The sequence below is a fragment of the Bidens hawaiensis genome, unplaced genomic scaffold (genome assembly GCF_021521415.1).
Source record: "Bidens hawaiensis isolate Kalapana, Puna unplaced genomic scaffold, B.hawaiensis_p1.1 tig00015393_1, whole genome shotgun sequence".
NCBI classification, from domain to species: domain Eukaryota; kingdom Viridiplantae; phylum Streptophyta; class Magnoliopsida; order Asterales; family Asteraceae; genus Bidens; species Bidens hawaiensis.
Genome location: NW_027492373.1, coordinates 63,162 through 75,761, shown reverse-complemented (window position 1 = coordinate 75,761; position 12,600 = coordinate 63,162). Strand labels below are relative to the sequence as shown.

The 12,600-nt window shown below is 37.2% G+C and overlaps 1 long non-coding RNA gene across 1 annotated transcript; it reads right to left on the bottom strand.

Annotated features, from left to right (window-relative positions):
* Window positions 1–570: 570 nt before the first annotated feature.
* On the bottom strand, window positions 571–11,924 carry LOC143549061 (uncharacterized). Its single transcript, XR_013138072.1, has 3 exons — window positions 11,167–11,924; window positions 7,061–7,117; window positions 571–1,007 (listed from the first exon to the last, which is right to left on the bottom strand). It is a non-coding gene; the product is annotated as an uncharacterized LOC143549061 (long non-coding RNA).
* Window positions 11,925–12,600: the final 676 nt, after the last annotated feature.

The window sequence follows — 12,600 nt, the reverse complement described above, 5'->3', positions numbered from 1 at the left end:
ACAAAGAAACTGTCAGATACTTACTGGTCCTGGCATTTTATTTTGCGCCACAGCACTAGTACTTTGGTTAGAACCAACCTGGTTGGGAACAGGATTTACCTACGAATTGTGACAAAACAGTGCCAATTATGTATGTCGAATGCATTAATAATATGTAGCATACGTCACTTACTTGACTTGCCGACATTTGCGGCAACAATCCTTCGAGATGTCTGAACCTGGCCTCAAATGCTAACTGTTCCTTCTCACGGCTTGCTAGCATAGCACTCGTGGATTCAAGTAGAGTCGTCAACCTGTTCACCACTTCATCACTCTGCACCGCCTCATACTCAAGTTGGGCAGTCCGTTGCTTAAACGAGCCTTTTACCCGACTCACACCCCAATATTTACCTGTTGTCAATCTGTACCCAGTCCCTTTTAAAAACCCACATTTCTCTTTGCCAAGCACTAAGGTGACGGCATCTGTGCACGGTTCAAGTGACAGGGCTCCGGAGGCGATCTGCTCCTCATGCTGAGCCTGCAAGAAAACAAATATTATAATACACTTGTAACACGCTTGTAACACGCTTATGTACAAAAACATATATAAATATTCTAATACTCTAGTAACACGCTTATGTATCCACATAAAGTGTTGAGACAAGTTATACAGACTCAAGTTTTTTTGACACCAATATAAGGCAATGAATTGACTTTAACATGATTTAAAAAGTTTAATACTAAAACATACTAGTTTGGTTGCCACGCCTTCGACAACAGCATTCTTGTATGCACCATCTTTGTCCTCCCTTCCTTTCATCCACATTAATGCACGGCCGAGGATCTCATCCGGTCCAATTTCCTTCTTTTTGACCTTGTAAAATATTCAAGAGAAAGCAGCTGACGGTCATGCGTTAGACACATAACCAACAAATCATTGAACTAGAGAGAAAGCAGATGACGGTGATTACCAGTTTCTCTCGAAGGTAGATATAACCCCCTCGTCCCATGTGATGATCAAAAACATTCTTTGCTCAAGCTCCCTTTGATGAAGCCGATTTTTTTCTTTAACCACACATTATAATCATTTCATTATATTTAAACAAAAAACATAAACCATATATAGTCGATCAATCTACGTTGATTTATACAAGAAACAGCTCTGATTGTGTGTACTCAACGAAGCGATCCCAGTCTTCTTGCCTGATCATCGTCCTGTGTCCCTTGGGTATCGCCTTCAGCTTCAGAGGTTTACCGATGTTTGGCATAATGTATTTGGCATACATTTTTCTTCGGAAATCCCGATTCATCATAGAAGGCCTGTGACACGCCTCAATCTCAAAATATTTCTGCATAATATAATACAGTAAAGGTAAATTACATCTCAAAATATAAAATGCACAAATAGAAATAAAGAATAACCGTTATTTGTTCCCACAGTTTATCTCTAAGCTCCTTTGTGACCTCCCTCCAATTTAAATGTCTCAAGCCAACTATTTCGCTTAAAACATCCCCTAAAAAACTTGCAAACTTTGATCTGTTTTGGCGAGTGAACCTACCCAGATTATCAAACTCCAATGCCAGTTTGACACCACCTGAGTTTGCATATTGGGTACACAGCTTAGGTAACCTCGTCAACCCCCTTGTAGGTTTTTTCGTAGTGCAAAACTGTTGAAGGGTTCGATAGCCTCCAAACTGTTGAGGGGTTCGATAACCATCGTCCCTATAACCTTGTCTGCTTGACAGTCGTCGTCGTTGGCTTCCTCGCTAGAGTAGCCTTCAGTGTCGTCTGATTGAGCGTCGTCGTCGTAGTTGGCTTCCTCATCGGAGTATAAAACATGTTCTTTTTCGATTCTTTCATCTATAAGCTTCATCTTCGATTGTTTTTTTGGAGTGTAATTTGGAGTATAAATCACTGTCGGCTGATTTGTGGAGTGGAAAATTTTTAATAATTTGGAGTGTAATTTGAATTTTTGGAGTGTTAAATGTAATTTGGAGTTTTTGAATATTTGGAGACAATATTTTGGAGCTTTTTGAGTTTTTCCTCCCTTTTAATTAAGAACCAATAGATTATTGGCATAGTTTTTACGGCAGAGAACCTGTGGCTGAAAATAGGCACTTTGACAGAAGATGGTTGGATAAGCGTGTATTGCGTATTAGGATATTTATATATGTTTATGTATATTAGCGTGTTACAAGCGTAATAGTGTTTTTTAACAAAGTGTTTTTTGTTTTATTTTTAGATTTAACCATAATTACCATTCATTAAAAGTTTTCATACAAAAGGCACCATTATAATACATTACATGAAACAAAATAAGAGTGAATAATAATACAACCATACATATACAAATAACCAACCAAATCACAAATGTTCCAAAATTCACCAAACACGTCACCAAATATTTCCCAAATGTTCCAAACATCACCAAATCACTAATCAACTTTTGAAACTAACAACGTAGCTTCATTGAAGTCATATTCAAATCTGCACTTATCACCAATCTGTATTTCATTTTCCACCTTGAATTTTTTCCATTTTGGTAACCGATATCTGAATTTCAGGTCCGACAGTTCACCATGAAGTCTCATTTTTTTACGAACTTCGGGATTGACCAAAGTGATTGGCATTCCATCATAGGCATCAATCTTGGTGGCAATGTGACGCGGAAGACGCTGTGAAAATCAAATTTCAAATATACTTGTAAATAAAAAAGAAATTTAAAAATTCAATTTACCAATTTCTTGGTGACGTTCATGTGGAAGACGATTTTAGAGTCATCATCTTGCTCAACAAGATGTGGGAGGAACTACCTTGATTGCTTAATTGATAGTTGAGAAACAGCTGATTTGGACCAGGAAGGATAAATTCTATGCCATCTTCATGAAAGACATTAATATGAAATGTCTTATCTGATATGATTTCAAACACAACAAACGAACCACCTTTCAAGTTGGTTTGTTTAACAACCTCAATCCATCCATCCTCTAGCCTACAACCCATTCCATCCCAAAGACATGAAACTTTAAACATATATATATCTGGAGCAATAAGCTCGAAAAGCGAATTCATGTAATTGTCACCAAATTCTTGAATCACATACCACTCAGGGAAATCCTATTAAACATGTAAATTAAAAGACATTTGAATTTGGAAACAATCATTAAAAATAGAAATTAAAACTTACCAAGTAATGGACATGTCGATTTCTGACTGGAATACATATCATAGTACCAGATTAATCGTTTACGTTTCTTTTGAAAGTAAACATATTCAACATAGATCTTGATTTAAGCTCAAAAACAACATATGTTCCAGCTTGTATACTCCATTCTTTGATTAATTCAGTCTAACCGGTTCCAAAATAAAAGTCATCAAGTACTTTGATTATAACAACAGAAAACGTTCTACCACTTTGATCATAAATCAAACAACATCGGGTATTCTATTTCATGTCGGCAAACATTGGTTGAACAGCTTTAGGAATGAGCTATAAGTAACACAAAAAATGTTTTTAGAATGTATATGTTGCAAAACTGTAAAATGTTTCATAAAAAAAATTAACCAGATAACATTAACATACCATCCTACTCATGCAATCGCTGTCGATATCTACCAGGAACTTAACTCCATTACTGAGACGTGGCATTTTTATGTTCTTACCAGGATAAGCGATGTCTACGAATTACAGTAAAGCGAAGTAGAAGTCGATTTAGGGTTTTGAAGTTAAAAGGGTTTTGAATTTTGGTTTTATTTATTTCTACACATTTAATTATTTATATATTTTGGTTTTTTGTTTTATAACTTTTTAAAAAAATAGTATAAAAACATAGTCTTACTTTTAGTTTCTTTTACTAATATTCCGGTTTTAAATTTCGTTAAAAGTTGAGTTCGTTAAATAAATAGTATTTTTTAAATAACTTTGAAATTTTATCCATTATTGAAGTATTATCTTAACCGTTAGTAAGATTTTCTGGATAAGATTTACAACTTCGTAATAGAGAGGCTCATAACATTTCTAGTGTTATCATTATCATATGTAGTTTTGTATCATTATCATCTACTAGGTTAACATCATCACCATATGTGTTATGATGATGATCAACATCATAAAGTTATCATCGTTATCATGTATTATAGTGGTTATCATCATCATAATCATCGATCACCATCACCATGAAACGGCATCATCATCAGACGTGCGGGTAATCAACGTGGTCATTGTATAGGTTATCGTAGTCGGCGTTGATCATACGGGTAACATATATCTCGCTATCAGTGTCGTCATCATCTCCATCATCATCATCAGCATCATCAGATTGCCATGTACGGGATGTAGTCAGCATCGTATGGGTTATCGTAAACAAAACGCCCAATATTAGCGATCACTGTCGGCACCATCTTATGAATTGTTGTCGTCATCAAACGACATCATCAGTCGTACATGCTACCATCAGTATGACCATCGTATACGTTATCATATTCGTCGTCGATCATACGGGTTACATGTCATTAAACATCGGTGTCACCATCATCATCAACATATATATATATGTGTGTGTGTGTGTGCGCGCGCGCGTGCGCGTCTGTGTGGCGTATTGTCATATAGGTACATATAATTCATCATCATCGTATATATGTGTGATCATCATCATAGACATCATGCTCATCGTACTAGCTACACTCGCCATCGTATGGGTTGGCGTAAGCAAACCGTACCATATAGGTTAGCAGCATCATTATGATAACCACCACCAACCCAGGTTGTTATATCCAAGTAATCATGTGGGTACCATTATATTAGCATCGTCGTCGTCTTAATTGGGCCAATCATCATGGTCATCATACGGGATAGCACTGTCATCGTCTCATGGATTACATATCCGCAATCATACTACACACCACCTACTACCACCATCTACCGGCCACATTCGCCACAACGACCTCCAGCACAAACCACTAACCACACACCACAACCACCCACCACCACCACCCACCACACCTCCGCCACCGCCACCGCCACCACCACCCCCCACACCTCCGCCACCACCACTACCACCCACCACACCACCACCCACTAATATTATATATATATATATATATATATATATATATATATATATATATATATATATATATATATATATATATATTTATACCCACCCACCACCACCGACCTCCGCCACCACCACCTACCACCACACATCCGCCACCACGAACCACCACAGCTCCGCCACCATCAACCACCATCATGACCACCTGAACCCACCACCACCCACTAATATTAAATATATATATGTATATATATATATATTTAATATACAATACTACTCCTAACTGTACGATTAAAATTTAAAAGCACGCGCCTTCTTTTAAAAGGGTCAAATAATTACCCAATATACCCAAATACTCATCTACTTCTAGAATGGCGATAATTTTTCCCAATAATCCGTAAAACCATCGACGATTCGTTTCTACTGTGAAGCACAACTGCAAGCCCAACCACAAGCCCAAGTGGTTTAATTATTCTGGAATGGAACCAAAATGAAGAACCCTAACTCATCTACTTCTGGAACGTAACTAAGGACGAAGCACAAGCACGATAGGTCTCAGAATAAAGATGGAACAGGTGTTAATTTATGATTTTTTTAGCGTTTTAGGTTTAATTAATCTTAAAATGTAAGCATTTGTTTAAATCATCTTATGTATTAAAACGTTTTATAAGCGTGTTGTTGTTGTAATACATATCTTTGTTTTTTTAAAATCAATGTATAATATTAAAGCATGTTATAAGCGTATGCTAAGCGTGTTATGGCTTTGGTATGAGAATTATCAATGTGATGTTTGATAAGAGTTTTTTGTTTCCTTGTGATTCGTGTTGTTATCCCTTACCCCCATGTTTTATTGTATGTATGTGATTCAGTTGTCAAAAAAAACAAGACTGATAAAGCTAAAAAAGTTGCTCCGGTGGTGAAAAAGGTGAAAACAAAACATGTTGTGGAAGCAGACTCTGATTCAGACCTTGACACAAAACTCGACAGGTTGTTGTCAAAGCGGAAAGAGGTGGAACACAGCACCTCTGACCCGGACATTCAGCGTCTGAAAAAGAAAGCTATTAAAGAAAAGAAGCCAGCCGAGAGGGGAAAACCTTTTGTTGAATTTGTAGACAAAAAATTGAAGAATAGGTGTGCACCTTGTAATATTGTTTATGCAGTGAAGGCAATGACCACTGCCCAAAAATCTTGTGTGGAAGAAATGGGTTTCGGGTCAATGTTAAGACTTCAAGTAACCCAAGCTCCAACAACTTTGGGATATTGGTTGCTCATGAACTATAATAACCGTTTAAATGAATTGAACATTGGGAGCGGTGTTATTAAGATAACACCACAAAAAGTACATGAAGTGTTGGGGATACCAATGGGTAAGATTCCTGTTTTAGACAAGAGTAGACCAAGATTGGGGGAAGATGTTACTACAGATTTGTTCAAAAATCAATTCCCGACGAATTCAAGAATAAGTATAAAGCATGTGAAAGACAAACTGGCCGTGGATCAAGGAGTTGGTGAACTGTTTAAGATTAATTTCCTTGTGTTGTTCAACACCTGTATAGGATTTGTGACAAAATCAACAACAGTCAATCAACGATTCATCGCCGCAATTGATAAAACCTCGGATATTCCAAATATGGACTGGTGCAACTATGTTATTGAAAACTTGAAAATGACAAAGGAAGAATGGAGAGATATCAATAGTCAATACAACGGTCCGATCACCTTCCTTGTGATGCTTTACACACATGAATACCAGAAAAATATGGTCCATTTGGGACTCCCCTCACAACGCTTGCAGTCAACTACATAACAACAACTACTCTTAATAAGATGGAAAAATACATGGAGAATAATGGTCCTCCCTTAGAAGAAGATGCTACTGAGGTTGCTGCTGCTGATGTGACATTTAGTGTTGACGGGAAGGGGATTGATGCAGCTGTTGCTGTGACCGTTACTGCTGCCGGGAAGGGACTTGATGAGACTGTTGTTGATACTGCTGTTGTGACAGTTAGTGCTACCAAGAAAGGACTTGATGAGACGGCTGCTGCTGCTACTGCTGCTGTGACAGTTAGTGCTACCAGTAAGCCTGGAGTTGAAGAAAACACTACAGCTGAGGAGAAACAAGAACATGGTGAGAAACTTGTTATTTTTTTCTAAAAAACTCCCATATCTCTTATCTCTATATGTATTTTATGTAATTCAACGTTTAAATAACAACATTATATGTAATTAAAAACAGATGGTCAAAGTGCATCTGAAACAGATAATGCCGATCAAACAGCTGAACAAGATTTGGATAATTATGTAAGCGATTATTCAACATATTCAACATAGATCTTGATTTAAGCTCAAAAACAACATATGTTCCAGCTTCTATACAACATTCTCTGATTAATTCAGTCCAACCGGTTCCAAAATAAAAGTCATCAAGTACTATGATTATAACAACAGAAAACGTTCTACCACTTTGATCATAGATCAAACAACAGCCGGTATTCGATTTCATGTTAGCAAACATTGGTTGAACAGCTTTAGGAATGAGCTATAAGTAACATAAAAAATGTTCTTAGAATATATATCTTGCAAAACTGTAAAATGTTTCATAAAAAAAACAGATAACATTAATTAACATACCATCCTACTCATGGAATCTATGTCGATATCTACCAGGAACTTAACTCCATTATTGAGACGTGGCATTTTTATGTTTTTACCAGGATAAGCGATGTCTACGAATTACAGTTAATCAAAGTAAAAGTCGATTCAGGGTTTTGAAGTTAAAAGGGTTTTGAATTTTGGTTTTATTTATTTCCACACATTTAATTATATATATATTTTGGTTTTTGTTTTATAACTTTTTAAAAATAGTATAATAACATTTACTTTTAGTTTTTTTTACTAACATTCCGGTATTAAATTTCGTTAAAAGTTGAGTTCGTTTAATAAATCGTATTTTTTAAATAAATTAAAATTTTAACCATTATTGAAGTATTATCTTAACCGTTAGTAAGATTTTCTGGATAAGATTTACAACTTCGTAATAGAGAGGCTCATAACATTCTAGTGTTATCATTATCATATGTAGTTTTGTATCATTATCATCTTCTAGGTTATTATCATCACCATATGTGTTATGATGATGATCAACATCATGAAGTTATCATCGTTAGCATGTATTATAGTGGTTATCATCATCATAATCATCGATCAGCGTCACCATGAAACGGCATCATCATCAGACGTGCGGGTAATCAACGTGGTCATTGTATAGGCTATCGTAGTCAGCTTTGATCATACGGGTAACATATATCTCTCTATCAGTGTCGTCATCATCGTCACACATCTCCATCATCATCAGCATCATCATCATCATCATCATCATCCGATTGCCATGCACGGGATGTAGTCAGCATCGTATGGATTATCGTAAACAAAACGCCCAATATTAGCGATCACTGTTGGAACCATATTATGAATTGTTGTCGTCATCAAACGACATCATCAGTCGTACATGCTACCATCAGTATGACCATCGTATACGTTATCATGGTCGTCATCGATCATACGGGTTACATGTCATTAAACATCGGTGTCACCATCATCATCAACATATATATATATATATGTTTGTGTGTGTGTGTGTGCGCCCCTGTGTGGCATATTGTCATATAGGTACATATAATTGGTCCTCATCATATATATGTGTGATCATCATCATAGACGTCATGCTCATCGTACGAGCTACAGTCGCCATCGTATGGGTTGGCGTAAGCAAACCGTATATATAGGTTAGCAGCATCAATATGATAACCACCACCAACCCAGGTAGTTATATTAGCATCGTCTCGTCAGAATTGGGCTAATCATCATGGTCATCATACGGGATAGCACCTTCATTGTCTCATGTATTACATATCCGCAATCATACTACACACCACCTACTACCACCATCCACCGCCCACATTCGCCACAACGACCCCCAGCACCAACCACTAACCACACTCCACCACCACCCACCACACCACACCCACTAATATTATATATAAATATATATACATTTATTTATACCCATCCACCACCACCACCCACTACCCACCACCACCACCACCCACCCACCCACCACCACCACCACCGACCTCCGCACCACCACCCACTGCCCACCACCACACATCCGCCACCATGAACCACCGCACTTTCGCTACCGTCCACCACTATCATGACCACCTGAACCCACCACCACCCACTAATATTATATATATATATATATTGCTACTATACAATATTAACCGTACGATTAAAATTTAAAAGCACGCGCCTTCTTTTAAAAGGGTCAAATAATTACCCTCGTAAGTCACTCATCTACTTCTGGAATGTGATAAGTATTCTCAAAATTCAACCTCGTAAGTCAATATTCCTAAAAACCGTCGATGATTCGTTTCTACTGTGAAGCACAAGCACAAGCTCGTCTACTTCTGGAATGGAACCAAGGACGAAAATGAAGAACCCTAGCTACTTCTGGAATGGAACCAAGGACGAAGCAAAAGCACGATAGGTCTCAGAATGAAGATGGAACAGGTGTTACTTTATGATTTTTTTAGCGTTTTAGGTTTACTTAATCTTAAAATGTAAGCATTTGTTTGAATCTTCTTATGTATTAATGCGTTTAATAAGCGTGTTGTTATTGTAATACATATCCTTGTTTTTTTAAATCTATGTATAATATTAAAGCATGTTATATGCGTATGATTAGCGTGTTATGGCTTTGGTATGAGAATTTATCATTGTGATGTTTTATAAGAGTTTTCTGTTTCCTTGTGATTCGTGTTGTTATCCCCTACCCCCGTGTTTTATTGTATGTATGTGATTCAGTTGTCGAAAAAAACAATACTGATAAAAGGAAGACTAAAAAAGTTGCTCCGGTGGGGAAAACAAAACATGTTGTGGAAGCAGACTCTGATTCTGACCTTGACACAAAAATCGACAGGTTGTTGTCAAAGCGGAAACAGGTGGAACACAACACCTCTGGGCCGGACTTTCAGCGTCCGAAAAAGAGAGCCATTAAGGAAAAGAAGCCAGCCGAGAGGGGACAACCTTTTGTTGAATTTGTAGACAAAAAATTGATGAATAGGTGTGCACCTATTAATATTGTTGATGCAGTGAAGGCAATGACCATTGCCCAAAAAACTTGTGTAGAAGAAATGGGTTTCGGGTCAATGTTAAGACTTCAAGTAACCCAAACTCCAACAACTTTGGGATATTGGTTGCTCATGAACTATAATAACCGTTTAAATGATTTGAACATTGGGAGCAGTGTTATTAAGATAATACCACAAAAAGTACATGAAGTGTTGGGATACCAATGGGTAAGATTCCTGTTTTAGGCAAGAGTAGACCAAGATTGGGGGAAGATGTTACTACAGATTTGTTCAAAAATCAATTCCCGACAAATGCAAGAATAAGTATAAAGCATGTGAAAGACAAACTGGTCGAGGATCAAGGAGTTGGTGAGCTGTTTAAGATTAATTTCCTTATGTTGGTCAACACCTGTATAGGATTTGTGACAAAATCAACAACAGTCAATCAACGATTCATCTCCACATTTGATAAAACCTTGGATATTCCAAATATGGACTGGTGCAGCTATGTTATAGAAAACTTGAAAAAGACAAAGGAAGAATGGAGAGGTATCAACGTTCAATACAACGGTCTGATCACCTTCCTTGTGATGCTTTACACGCATGAATACCGGAAAAAAATATGGTCCATTTGGGACTCTCGTCACAACTCCTGCAGTCAACTACATAACAACAACTACTCTTAATAAGATGGAAAAATACTTGGAGAATAATGGTCCTCCCTTAGAAGAAGATGCTACTGAGGTTGCTGCTGCTGCTGTGACGTTTAGTGTTGACGGGAAAGGGATTGATGCGGCTGCTGCTGCTCCTGCTGCTGTGACCGTTAGTGCTGCCGGGAAGGGACTTGATGAGACTACTGATGCTGCTGTTGCTGATACTGCTGCTGTGACAGTTAGTGCTGCCGGGAAGAGACTTGATGAGACTGCTGCTACTGCTGCTGTAACGGTTAGTGCTGCCAGTAAGCCTGGAGTTGAAGAAAACACTACAGCTGAGGAGAAACAAGAACATGGTATTAAACTTGTTATTTTCTTCTAAAAAACTCTCATAGCTCTTATCTCTACATGCATTTTATGTAATACAACATTATATGTAATTAAAAAACAGATGGTCAAAGTGCATCTGAAACAGATAATGCCGATCAAATAGCTGAACAAGATTTGGATGATTATGTAAGCGATTATTCACCTTTAAGTTTGCAAATGCCTATCGTTCTTATTGACTATTATTTAACTCCATTACAACTGGCTGGGATAAATTGAAAATGTTTTTGAATTAACAATAACTATATTTTCTTTTTACAGTCTTGGAATAAGGCAATGGAGAACAAGTTGAAGAAATTTGATAAAATTTGCTCCGAGATCAACGAGTTGGTCCGTCAAGGAAATGATAGACATCCATCAAATGAGAATATCTTTGCTAGATGTTGTGAATGGGAAAACAGATTCACTAATAATGTGGTCCCTAAAACACAAGATTCGGATGTTGGTGTTGGTGGTCCAGTGGCTGCTCTAAAAGGTATTTGGGCTAAATTAATTATTAGTATAATTAAAACGCTCTTAAAACACTTATGCTGTTATTTTAAACTTATTACATCTGTGTGATGCAGTTGATTCAGATGTTGGTGTTGGTGGTCCAGTGGCTGCTCAGAAAGGTATATCATATATGTACTAGCTTAATTATATACCAGCTTAATTATAATCACAGTTGAACATATTACATCTTTGGCTGTCGTAAAAAATGATGCAGGTCAAGAAAACAATGTCTCATGCATAGATATTGATGAAGTTGTTAATACAGTGCTTGCGAAATTAAAAGAGGGTATTTAATTATAAATAAAAACCAAAAGGGGTTGAAGGTATTTAATTATAGTTACAATTATTTTTAGTCAAATTTAAAGTGTATTGTTTTATGTTTAACAGTTGACACCGGATTGACAACAAGTGATAGCCTCATTACACTGAACTCTCCATATCTTCTGAGAGAGGTTGACGCATCCTCTAGTGTCACAGAAGATGAAGAAATACTTTCAGTGTATATATTTTTTTGTCTTGAAAACATTTGGGAGGAGGTCTACAAGTCCGCTCACACAGAAGATGAAGAAATACTTGCAGACAACACAAGAACTCTTTGAAAAACCAAATGCCTGGTAAACGACATTGCTGGAGAAGGAGCATACTTTAAAGTTTGGTGACTGGTTACGCGACAAGGTAGATCAATTTATTAAGTCTTCTATAATTTTTGAAATTCTTGTAATGAAATTCAGGTTGAAAGAGAGCTAGTGGGCTCCCCAGGTTCTGTATCGGAAACCATAAAGTGGATTGCACACGGAGCACAGCGCAACGTTTACAAATTCGACTCGTACGACATCAACGGTTTTGAATTTCGTACAAAATCTCATGATGGTAGAGTTTACCAGAACAGCGGGGTTGGTGTA